This window comes from Belonocnema kinseyi, chromosome 9 (genome assembly GCF_010883055.1).
Source record: "Belonocnema kinseyi isolate 2016_QV_RU_SX_M_011 chromosome 9, B_treatae_v1, whole genome shotgun sequence".
Classification (NCBI taxonomy): Eukaryota; Metazoa; Arthropoda; class Insecta; order Hymenoptera; family Cynipidae; genus Belonocnema; species Belonocnema kinseyi.
In genome coordinates, this window is record NC_046665.1 from 13,504,523 (window position 1) to 13,516,135 (window position 11,613).

An 11,613-nucleotide genomic window follows, 5' to 3' on the forward strand; every position below is an offset into this window, starting at 1 on the left:
TAAATATTTTACCTAAAAATGTATAACTCACGTAATTTTAAATCTTCTTACCTACAAATTTAGGTTTATGTTCTTGAAATACTAAACTTTAAGCAAAAATGTACTGCATTATTGATGCTTACAATTAAAGGTATTTATTTTGCAAATGAAAACTCGATTTTATAGTAAAATAAAACACCATATTTTTCCATGTTCAAATCAATCTATTTTCATTTTAATGCACAAAAATAGTTATTAAAAATGAAAGATGTAAAAGCAACATAAAAATAATTTTTCACAGTTGTACTTATTCTTTTAAACCTATACAGTTGCTGCAAAGGCCTACTCGATGCTCATGGCACATCGGGCGAATGTTAGTGATTGCAAGCGTGATTGTAAGTGTGAATTTTTTCGTGTGTTTATTGGATTGTAAGGGTGCAAAGTAATGGAAAAAATTTATTCCACGTTAGATGATAAACTTACGTGAGAAATTGAACGAAAATCACTAATATCAATAGAACAAATTTTCGTTAAAAATCACTTTTTTGCTCACTGACGGCACAACGGGTAATAAATACGACACAGGTTCACAAGGTCTACTTTGAGCGAGTTCCTAACGTATGCTGACGTTTGCCGCTCTATACTAACCCACTTTACCTTTAGATAGTGATATCAAGTACTGAAAAAGTCGACAGCTTCTTGTGGGAACAAAAATAACAACACCAAAAATAGTAGTAGTAAGTGTGTTTTAAAGCAAAAGAATGCACAGGGTTCCCGACAATGAGTCAGCCAAGAATGCCGACAATTCTAGAGCTAGGGGATCCAATGAAGCACGACTGCATGCTCTGTGGTGCGAGAAACACCCAGAGCTATCGCACTTTTCGCATAAACTTCTGCGAAACCATACCGAACTACTCCAAAACGGGGCCTATGTAAGCTGAGCGTCTACTCTACCACAGCTAGAACAAGCCGGCAACAGAGAAATCGAAGAGACACTAAGATCAACCGCGGGCAGGCATCCAATAGAGGAAGAGCGATGCCTAATGACCCGGAGAAACCTAAACACCCAGGTTTCTCTCAAGCCTAAAGATCTGGCTATAATGTACGACGAGCTTCGTGGACATTTTTCTGAAGAATCCGACCTCTGGACTATCAATGGTTATATGTGTAATGCAGCGAGAGCTTTGGCCGATGTGAACTGTAAAACAAAACTATCGGTTGATCATAAGGCCGAAAGATTAATGCATCAACTCACCATAAAGATAGGGTGGGCCAGACATTACGCGTCCCGCATTCAGTATGTGATTAACTACATAACATCTGGCAGGAATTTTACCGTCAAGATTCGAAATTTTACGCGCGAACTCCAGAACCGTTATCATACACTTAACAAGTCAAAGCTGCTGACCATCAGACAGCATACTCTTAAGAGAATACGGATACTATCTGGCGCTAAGATGAGTCTAGAGCGGAGAGAAAGGTGGGTCAGAGAAAACCAACAGTTTCCCTCTGACCCATCTAGACTCTTCCAAGACACTCCAGTTACTGTCGACCATCCGCCAATACCAATGGAGGACGAAGTATTTTTGAGAGAAGTCTACGAAGTGCAGCATCGACTGGGCGAAGACTCAGAGAATATAAATAGCCCTAAGGAGCTGTGTAATGCCCGCATAACACCTGAGGAACAATGCCCACACGTCACCACCGAGAAAGTGAAAAAAGTATTAAGAGGTATAAAGAACTATTCTGCTCCGGGACCAGATGGCATCAAGAGCTTCTGTTGGAAGAAGTTCCCTTCAACCCATCAGCATTTGGTCCGTATTTTCACCTCATATAGAAAATCAAAAGAGCCAATTCCGGAGTGGTTGGTGGAAGGGCGAACAGTACTGCTTTTACGCAATTGCAGCCTGTGTAAAGAGCAATTAGTACTTGAAATTTTCTGAAAAAATAAGGATATTTTTCAGGCTCTACTATAAAGTTAATTAGAGACTTTGTAGGATCGTCGACATCGCAGGTTGTTCCTCTTAAAGCGATCTTTCACCTCGTTTTTTGGTTTTTGTGGTTTCATCCACTACAAGCTGATATATGCGAGTTTTAAAATATCACTTTTTTAAAAATAGTCCATATCGATATCCTAAGATCTTTCTTCTGACGGCAGCGATTTTGACGAAACTTACATAAAATAGTCTTCCAACATCCGTCAACAAAACATAAAGAGATACTAAAGGTATTTGGGCCTCGTGCCGCAGATATCAATCTTTTCTTTTGCTGTTTTACTTTGTTGCGCGACAGGGTAGCCGCCGCTCGGCCAGCATAGTAGTACGGTGGTGCCAAGTAATGAACTTATTTTTCGCTGTTCTTCAAAACAAACCTCAAACTTCAAAGTACATGCTGATATTTCAAAGATACCTATAACTACTTTAACATGCAAAGAAAATCACCAGTGGCGTCAATCCGATTTGAAACAGGTCGGGGGGATCTACTTCAGACAGACGGGTTATTCTTATTTTTAAGTTTTCGGCGCGGTCTTATCAAATGAGGTAATATCTAAAAAAGCGTAATGATTTTTTTATTCTAAAACACTAAGAATCTACTTAACAATAATTTTTTTAATATTTCAGTTTTCAGAGTAGCCTAATCTTACAATTTCTTCGTTTCCATAGAAAAAAGTTTGTAAGTTCAAAGAGGACCTACGTATTCAAAATGTAGTTCTTTCCATGAAGTTCTTATTTGATACCCATATAATAAATTCTTTTAAAAAAGTAAATACGATTCTCCCGAAGAAAATAGTCTTCATGATGATTTCCAAAGACCGAGCATATATCGACTGTATTCTGTATTTAATTTATTTCCCAATTTTCGGGACTGACTTAAGACAATTTTCGAGACTGACTTAAGACGTTTTTGAATCGTCCTAATGATGTTCCTTAACGTTTGTGCCCACTGTAATTTTATGAAGAACAATGCAACGATACTCCTTATATTTACTATACAGTCACGTTCGAGCTTTTTCATCTTTTTTTATCTTCATGCAGTTTTCCTGTCAAGTTAATCATGGAACTATCATAAATTTTGGATTTTTCATTGTAAATGAATCTGCTGGAAGTAACTTTATTAGCAACATACGACAAATTATTCAAATTTCCATCTGATTTGCATCTAAATTTTTCAAATATAACACATTATCACTTTAAGTAAGATCACTGACACGAAAGGTCATTTATTAGCTTAACAGTGAACTTTCAGCTTCAACTTTTTCAACGGAAGATAAAAATCAAGCTATTAGAGAACTTATTTGAATTAAAGAGTACTTTGTAGTGGACAAACTTTAAACACAACATATTTTAAATTGACAACATTATCCCGAAAAGGATGAAAATCTAAAGTGCATTCAGCTTTACCAAAATAACCTCAGCCGCTGATTCTCACCCAACGAAAGTACTGACTATTTATCTTTTTACCAATTATCCAAGCAACCAAATTGTGTTAAAACGTCCCCAGTGAGCACAAACGTTACGGAACATCATAAGAACGGCTTAAAAATGTCATAAGTCAATCCACATAACGTATTTTGATTTTTACATCCAAGAATAGTTTTTAGGACGTTCCAATTATGTTCTTAAATTTCGTGCACGCTGGGTCCTGAAATTCTTTAATTCATTCCATCTCTATTTTTCACAAAAGAAGTTCTAAACTATACTCTGTTCTCCTTGAGAAGATCCTACAGACGCTCGGGTGGGTTGTCGTTTCTTTGGGGAGTACGTCCGCATCTACTTCAAAGTTCAAGGTTTGTTTTATAGAAAAGCTAACAATCAGTCCATTACGTGGCACCACCATACTACTATGCTGGCCGAGCGGGGGCTAGACTGCCGCGCAACACAGTCAAATCATCAAAAGAATAAAATTCGTATCTGCGGAACGAGGCCCAAATACCTTTAAGGTCTTTTTGAGTTTTTTCTAGGGTTGTTTGAAGATTATTTTGTGTAAGTTTCATGAAAATCGCTGCTGTCAGAAAAAAGATCTTTGGGTATCAATATGGGCTACTTTTGAAAAAGTGCCATTTTAAAATTCGCATGTCTCAGCCTGTAGTGGATGACACCGAAAAAACCCAAAACATGGTAAAAGATCGCTTGAAGAGAAACAACTTGCGTTGACGCAAATCCTACAGTCTCTAATTGTCGTTACAGTAGCGTCCGAAAACTACCCTCATTTTTTCGAAAAATTGCAAGTATTAATTGCTATACACACACGGTTCAATTGCGTAAAAGCATTTGGACGATTGTTGTAAAATACTATAGAAATAATGCACATTAGGACGAATTTTTCAATTAAAGTTGAAGTCATATCGAAAAAATGCGATCTTGTGGATCAAAATTGATCAATATTAAAGGGTTCTAGAGTTTTTCAAAAATAGCGCGTTTTTTTAACAATTTTGAAATTCCAAGGGCTCTGAAATCATACCGTTTTCGCCCAATGAGCTGAAACTTAGTAAATCGTCTTCTTTCATAGAGTACTTTCACGTAAAAAGTCAGCGGCGAAATTCGTGACATGCGTGCGCAGCGATATATAGTACTATACACAGGGTGTCCCAGACGCAAGTTTCTGGAATGATATATCTCCATAAAAATAATGAAAATAAATCGAAAATACCTTTTTCGAAAGTCAGTTGAATTTTTGTGTTTTCAGTTATAAAATATTTAATTTGGATTAATCAGGAGTGCGGTATATTCACTCGTGCGTGGTTAAGCGGGAGACCATCGCTGCTTAGTGACCGCTAGTGTAAGGGACTGCTATTATTTGGCCATTATTTTGCGTTTGCGTCGCTACATTTGTGACTTTCGCATGAAAAATTGATATAAGTGATGTGATTAGCAAATCAGCCGAAAAAAATAGAAAAATAGGGGACAAGTACAATCCGCGACCCTATATATTGTAAATAAAGCAATTCAGTAGATTTTATGTTCTACATATTACTGAAAAACTTTCCAAAAATTAATGCATACATAAATTAAAACCCAACAAAAGGAAACATTTAATACGGCTTAGTTCAATTATCATATCTAAATGCGCGTGAATCCCGTTTTCTGATTTGTTTAAACGAAATAAGGTTCACTTAGATGAATTGAGACAGCAGAAATTTAATAACTGTGAATTTATATAAATGCAAGGTCAGTGCCAATTAAAAAAAAATTAATGGAAAGTGTATGTGCTGAGACCCGTTGGTTTTCCTGCTACGTAATAAATTAATTAAAATAATTATATTAAATAATTGTACGGTTGTATCTGGCGTCCGGATGGTGGCGGCCTCTAGTTCGGTACACGCGGGAAGTGTTCGCGGATTCGAATAAGGCTTCGTAGGCTCCTCTTCGTTGACTTGCTTATCTGCAGGAGATAGTATGAAAGAATAGGAGAATAATATAAGAATTAGTAATAGTATATTGCATTACAAGGGATGAAACACAGCCATTGCAACGAAAGTAATGTTTGCTGTCTGAGTGAAGCGAGGGCTGCATTCACACGAGTTGCGATCATTGTGTTATATTCCTAGTAATGCATATTATTTTGCATAGCAAATCTATTCTAGAGTTGAAACCAAATGTTTCGAACCTAGGGATGAAAACGCTGTCTATTAGCCCGCTCTACAGGTATCGAAACTCGAAGTTTCAATAGAGACGCTATGAAAAATTAATAACTATAAGACCAAGATTGTTTTCTGGTGGTGTTTTAAGGTGGTGAGCGTTGTTCTAACTTTTCACATTGACATAGCATCTTTTTTTTGTTTTGTTTATTTGTTGCTGCAGTAAATTTACAATTTCCTGGGACGAGATAGTTTTAAGTGACGGGTCACAAAAATATACCCCGTCACAATCTTAATCACCTGCAGCTCTGTATCCTTGTGACTTCTTTTTGGTCGTACCTTCCATATTGCTGCAAGTATATGATGGATTCCTGTTCTTTATTGGACTAAGTGCAGCGCGCCAAAGAGTCACCACCGTCTAAGAACTACAGATGACAGAAACGTTCTTAAAACACATCTGCAAAACTTATTTTTCACGCAGAACTCATCACACTCATCAGATGTTCAAAATTGAGAAGAACCGACGACGAGAACGAAGACAAATAACACATGACATGTTGGGCTTTAAAATATACTGTTTAAACTGCACACGTATAACTGTACACGATGATCTCCACAAGTTTAACTGTAAACGTTAAACGGAACATGTTATACTGTACACATTAAACTGTGCAGCATCAAAGTTCACACGTCAAAATGTACATGCCAAACTTTACACCTACGATTCAAATTGAAATTGAACCTCAACTTTAAAGTCCTTTTAATCAAACCTGAAGTATAGGTACTCGACACACATTTTCCTCTAACTGTCCTGAAGAAAAATCATTTTCAGGCACCTGAGCTACAAGACTTCTTCCTTCAGATGACAAAACTTTCGGGAAACAACTTGCATCACTGATTAATATCAGAAAGATATGTGCGGAGGTTATGTGGTTTCCATGTGCCCCAAAATTGAATAGATCTTTTTGCAACAAAAATGTTATCTGTTTGCTGCAAACTGCATGTAATGCATAGCAACCCCAATTAAAATAAAACGTGGAGAATTGATGGAAACTGACGAATGCAAATTTTTTATGATACTAATGCATTCTTAGTAGAATGAGAATGTGAAAATCCGATAAAGAATCCTTGTGTAATTTTGATAGAGGATTTACACAAGGAAAACCGCGATCAAGTCAATTAAAACTCATGGACTTTCTCGCGGAATTAAAAAAGCCTCGAGGATTTCCAGCAGTAAATCTTGTCTGAAAAGGCGACAAGGATTTTCTGAATAGGGGACAAATAATTATATTTGTGTAAAAATAGAATATTACATCACAAGTAGTATAAGACATTTTTTAAAAGGAGACCAATTTTCAATGTGACTGTAGGGCCGTCTTCTGAAAAGTAAGTGCTGATGTTTCTAATATTTTGGACGTAAAAACTATTGAAATCTACCGAAATCTACAGTAATATGAGATTACTTTTAATCTTGAAGTATGGCTGCGTTCGGAACTAATAATGATTCAGCAGGGTTTGTCACGCTCACTTTTTAAGGAGAGTCACTGACTTATAACACGGTGATTGTGAATAAAGACCTTGAAGTGGTTCAAAGCAAAATTGATAGAAATAAAAACTTTTGTTTTAAGGCATCTTTTGCTATAAGTGTAAAAAAGAACATTTTTGAAGTGTTAAAATTGACTGACACATAAGTGTTGCTAACGCACGGTACTTTATATGTTTAGGCTGGTGACCTTCACAGCATAAAAATATAAGCTGAAGATGACTCTCTCGGTTCCAGTTTTGCCCCCCCCCCCCTAACCCTCCCTAATTAACGAAATTTGGTGGGACAAACGTTATAATTACACTCTCCACTACATGGCGAATTGCTACTTAACTTGGACATGACTTCGACAAGCAAAATAAGCTTTTAGTATAAAGATGATAGTTGGTCGTATAATCTGAACAATGAATAATACAAACTATAAAATAGCCTCAGGCAGGACTGGGACTTTAATTGACAAAACATATACACACGGTAAATGTAAAGGTTAAGTTTCCGGGGACGAATGGAAATTGGGTGTTTGAAATGCTATGGGGGTGAATGATCTCAAGATTAAAGAATTACCAGAAACTATGCACGCAAGGAAACTAGATATTTTATGTGTGCCTGAAACAAAGAAAAGGGGATACGAAAGTAGAGACATAGAAAACGGGGTGTTGAAAAGCCGATTTAAAATATGGTCAGGAGTAGATAATGTATGACATGATAGGCAAGGAGTAGGTCTGATTTTAAATAAAAGAGCGAAACAACATCTCGAAGTTTATGATTTCATTCCTTCCAGTATTCTGTGGGCCATCATGAAAGTAGGAATCAGAAGATTATTTATCATAGCGTGCTACGCCCCCGTTGATAGTGACCCCAGAGAAGTAAAAGACGCCTTCTGGAATACTTTAAATAACACAATAAATATTTGCGAGCATGGGAAAAGAATATTTCTGCTAAGAGACATGAACGGATGAGTGGGCATTCAAAATCAGAATACAGAAAAAGTAATAGGAATTTTTGGGGATCCAAGAACAAACTATAGAGGAGATTAATTAGTTGGCTTATGCTTAGAAAGGGGTCTGTTTCGTACAAATACTTGGTTTAAGCATAACATGATTCACATGTACACCTGGGCTAAAAAAAATAGCCACAGTAAAATTGACTTTGTTGTTACCGATGAAAGACTAAGAGAGCTAGTCACAGATACAAGGGCATGAGGGATTTGCAATGCAATACTGATCATTACCTTCTCATCTCCAAAATTAAGTTTGGTCAGGGTTGGAGAAAAAAGATAACGAAGAAAATAAAACAAATGCGAATTAAAATTAAGACCCCACAGAAACCGGATGTACAAGTAGATTTTCAAAATCAGATAATGGAAAACATAGGTAGGGCAACTTGGGGGGCGCTCATAAGAAACAAAGAAATAGAGGGCGCGTAGACTAACTTCCGGGATATTATTGTTATATGTGCGATCAGAGTGTATGGCCCCGCGGTTGTAGGAAGAATGTCTGGTGATGCATGGTGAAGTAATGAAATTCAGTCTGCCTAAAGGGCAAAAAAAGAAGCGTACAGGAGAACTTTGAACACCTCAGGACTTAGCGATGTGGAAGGAAATAGACGTATGACTGATTAAAGACACAAAAAGACTTTGAAGGAAGTAAGAAACTGCTTAGTAAATAAATGAAGAGAAATAAAAGAACAGAATTTGTCAACATGAGAAATAGTAATGGGGAATTGATACATGATGCAGACGGGTCACTAGACACTTTCAGAAGTTAGAAATATAATTAAGAACATGCAGAATAGTAAGGCTGCCGGAGTAGATTGTATTAACTCTAAAATGCTTTAACTCGGCGGCGAGTACATACAACATGGACTGTGCGAATTGATAAAATGTATCGAGATGGAAGAAGTTCCAGATGATTGGTAAAAAGTGATTATCGTACCATTATACAAAAGAAAGGGAGATAAAGGCGACTGAAATAATTACAGAGGGATCAGCTTATGGAGTACCGTTATGATTATATGATTATTAATATTATTCATGGACAAGTGTTTAAGAATGGTACCTTTCGAAAGAGAAGGTGTGGACCACGAAACAGTAACGATACGCAGGTTAGCGTTTGCAGATGATAAGTTTGTTATGGCCGATCTAAACTCTAGTAAAGCATGACCAAAATTCCTTTGAAGGTGCTGTAGTTTTTTTTGGATTTTCCTATCCACGCCATCGTTATTAATATACGGATGCGGTTCTCATGGATATGGTAGATGATGTTCATTATCTCTAGCACCTATTCCTTCAGCATCAATCTAGTCTTTTTGTCCACATTTTCCAAGGCGAGTTCATCAATAGGAAGCTACTATTCCACTTCCATTTTGATAGCAGCTATTTCAACACCCGAAAGCAATCTGTTTACAGATATTGAACGTTTTTGATCAGTCAGATTCTGTACATTTATTTTTGTGGCTAGCTCTGGGTATTTAAGTAAGAAGAGTCTGTTATGTTCTCTCCTTAGACTTTGCCCACATTTCTCTGCCAAAAAATAAAAGCGCATAACGTCTCTGTTCATATGGTGTGTCCATTTTCGTCACTTTTTTGGTTGATGAACTTCTGCTTCTGCCTTTGGATGTATAAGGCCAAGTTTTTCAACGGCAAATCAAACCTGTTGTTTAATGTACATTGCTCGGTCTTCTGTCACGTGTTGATCAGTCCTGAAGTCCTTCGTCTTAGCGATAAGATCTCTTAGTGCGACTACAAAAATTGCGACGAATTATCGCAAGATGGTTAGTCAGGGGTAGTGGTGGAATATCATTTAGGCGTCAAAACATTTTTAGAATAAAACCTGGTAGTCCAAACCTTTATTTCAACAGCTGGAATACTAGGTTCAATTTTCAGAACGTACCAGTTTCTCAAACTTAAGTTCTTACGCCTACTAACCCGAGGAAGATCTATTTTTAACACCTGGATTACCTGCGTTATGGATTAGAACTATCGGACTTTTGAAAACCCATCCTGATATTTCAAATTCAAGTACTTAATCCTACTCTCTCAGTAATGATATTTTTTTAACACCTGGACCACCAGATTCTATTATTAGAATGTGTGCTTTAGAAAACAAGCGGGGTATCTTAAATTTCAGTTGTCAACCAGGCTTCCATGAGGAAGATGTATTTTCAACGCTGGAATACGGTGTTTAATTATCAGCGTGAAAGGACCTTTCCAAACCCATTATTCTCATTATTTTTAAATCATTTTAATAGTAATTTTTTGTCACTAAATATGTTTTAATTATTTATTCTTTTATTGATTCTCTAATTTGTTTTTTGGACTTGAGGTCGAGAGAAATGAGTGGCAATATAAGATACAGTACCCTCCCACTTATCCCACTACTACTTATCGTGATGTCTCCTACTCTGATTCCAAAATCGTCTTGCTAATTGCTATCCATTTTAGAAAAATATAAATTCAACCCAAGTTGTTTTATGTGGAAACACTTACATGCCTATCTAGTCCAGAGTTCTCAGTTTTTAAAAATAAAGCTTGTAATGAACCATAACGATTTTAGATTTAGTATGTGAACTTAACATAATAACCTTTCAGTTTTCTCTGTTGCTTCTTTCCTCAACTGTTTAATTTTGACCTTTACCCTTTTGAATAAATTCGATTTTCTAAGCCAATTACATATGAAGATAAAGCGCAAGGAAATAAAGATTTTTGATGCAGTGGGTGAACTCACTTAACGCGAATCCCAGTCCCCGTCTTTCGCGATAAGAAAAAAAATACTGTACAAATATGAACCAAATTTAATCATATGCAGCCAGATTAGACAGCAAAATAGAATGAATTAGATTACAAAAAAATGTTTGAGGGATAAATTGTTGGAGAGTATCAAGAATATTACGTATCCAGAACAAACGCTATCATTTGTAGAATCTGACGAAAGTACAATGCCACTTTTCGCAGCTCATGTAGAAAATTAGAGTTTACAAGACTTAGCAAATACTGAAAATTGACTGTCGTGGATGCTGGGTGACCTAAGATTGATACACGGAGAAAAATATCCTCTGAATATAATGCGGCGATCTCTTTAAGTAAAAATCACATTGAATCGAAACGATATCGTTTCACTTCAAGAAAATAGTATTTTGAATGAACGCGACGGGAAATGCTGATTCTATTCGTTGAGCCGTGTTGCCTGAACACGGTGGTGCTTTGATTTTACACGACTCCATGTCGATTTTAAACGGAGGTTGTCACAGTATGCTCACACTTGCTTGAAATGTTTTTGGGAAATCTAAGAAAACCAGTAGCTCCTGGTAGAAACTATATTTAACTGTATTTGCACGATCTTTTTCTCACTGTATTTTGTATCAGAGTAAGCTGGACAAACAGCTGGAAAATGATAAAGATCCTCTGTTACAGACAGAATACGAGGGTAGTTCAATAAGTCCTTAGAATGAAGTATAAAAACAATTTTTTTTGGGTAAATTTTTTTTTATTTTTCAACATAATCTCCTTGGAGCT

At 36.5% G+C, this 11,613-nt stretch overlaps 1 protein-coding gene across 1 annotated transcript in view; it reads right to left on the reverse strand.

Annotated features, from left to right (window-relative positions):
- The window catches only part of LOC117180237 (glutamate receptor ionotropic, kainate 1-like), a 709,739-nt gene that overhangs the window by 524,913 nt on the left and 173,213 nt on the right, over positions 1–11,613 (reverse strand). The gene's annotated exons all lie outside the window — the stretch shown is intronic.